Source organism: Rhinopithecus bieti, unplaced genomic scaffold (genome assembly GCF_001698545.2).
Source record: "Rhinopithecus bieti isolate Rb0 unplaced genomic scaffold, ASM169854v2 scaffold_11488, whole genome shotgun sequence".
Lineage (NCBI taxonomy): Eukaryota > Metazoa > Chordata > Mammalia > Primates > Cercopithecidae > Rhinopithecus > Rhinopithecus bieti.
The window spans coordinates 1-1,645 of NW_016806879.1; positions in this window are offsets into that span (position 1 = coordinate 1).

Sequence of the window (1,645 nt, forward strand, 5' to 3'; positions counted from 1 at the left end):
CCCGACTGGGTCTGAGACAGCGTTATATAGTCAGCAGTAAACAGGCACAGAGTCACAGAGGATTTTGTGCAATACAGGTTTGGGATTGGCTGATTTGGCCGTTTATGATTGGTTCCCGCCTTTTGGGAGTTTCAGTTATTCTTTCAAACACTCATGACTTTTATCAGGGGACTCTCCAGGTGGCGTTTTTTTTTTCCCAAAGTTGAGATATATGGAGGAATGTGTTTGTGTTGGTGCTGGGCTCAGGAAGTTGAGATACATGGAGGAATGTGTTTGTGTTGGGCCCAGGGCTGAGGAATGTGTGAGTGTGTTTGATCTCTTTCAATGCAAGGTGCAGGTCGTGCCTCGCCCCTATGTCCTCAGTTCTCACAAACTCCCGAGAGTGCGTGTCACCATTTCCCCGTTTAACTGAGGAGGAGACAAGGGCCTAAGTACCAAGCCTCAGGTCATTAAGTCAGGAACTGGAGAGCGGGGAGCCCAACCTCCTTTTTTGGACTCCAAAACCTTTGCTTTGAAACCCCGCCGCGGCTTCTCCCAAGAAAGGTCCCAGAGAGGGGCGCCCCCACCTGCAGCACTGTCCCGCCGCCCCCTGGAGAGCCCCAAAACCTCTAGGCTGGGAGACTAACGCCACAATCTGGGAAAAGGAGGCCACGCGGGTATTGAAATCACGATTGGTATGTGGGCCAATCCCAGGATCCTAAAAAAGCGAAAGGGCGGGTTTATGCAAAACAAACGGAGCAGAGAGCAGGCGGGAGAAGCAGTACAGGACAATTAAATAGGTCTATTTCCAAACTATAGCCACTACTATTAAGAAAGAATAATGAAAACTGAGTTTCAGAATGATAACGTCTTGGAAAATAATTTAATATTTAATGACTACATAGTTACCATAACTGTATACAAGATGGGAATGATAAGGCCACCAAGGCGGCGCCATCGGAAGTATCGCTTCTCGGCCTTTTGGCTAAGATCAAGTGTAGTATCTGTTCTTATCAGTTTAATATCTGATACGTCCTCTATCCGAGGACAATATATTAAATGGATTTTTGGAAATAGGAGATGGAAAAGGAGCTTGCTCCGTCCACTCCACGCATCGACCTGGTATTGCAGTACTTCCAGGAACGGTGCACCCAACCCCCCATGGGGGTAATATTACGTGTTAAAGAAATAGAACTACCAGAACAAAATAAAATCTGATTATCACATCCGTGTGCGTGTTATCTGATGTCAGATGTTTAGCTTTTTTTTTGTATGGTGAGTCAAGTGTGTGCGGTTTTATTCTGGTTTTGCCATCGTAAATGAAGTGTTGAACTACCGTCTCAATTCAATCGATTTTTCTATTTCAGTTTTTTGGGTGGTTGGGATTACGAAGATGCGTGCCGCCAGGCCCGGCTAAATTTTTGTACTTTTAGTAGAGATGGGCCTTCACCGTGATATAACCTGATCTTGTGATCCGCCCGCCTCGGCCTCCCACAGGCATGAGCCACCGCGCCCGGCCTCAGTTCTTTTTATCGTGTATTTTTAACGCTTTTCTCCTCATGGTTTAACTAGAAACTGAGGCGGAAGAATCTCTGTAACTAAGGAATTCCAGGTCGACAGTGCACTGTGACAACACTCGAATTTTTTTTTTTTTTTTTTTTTTTTT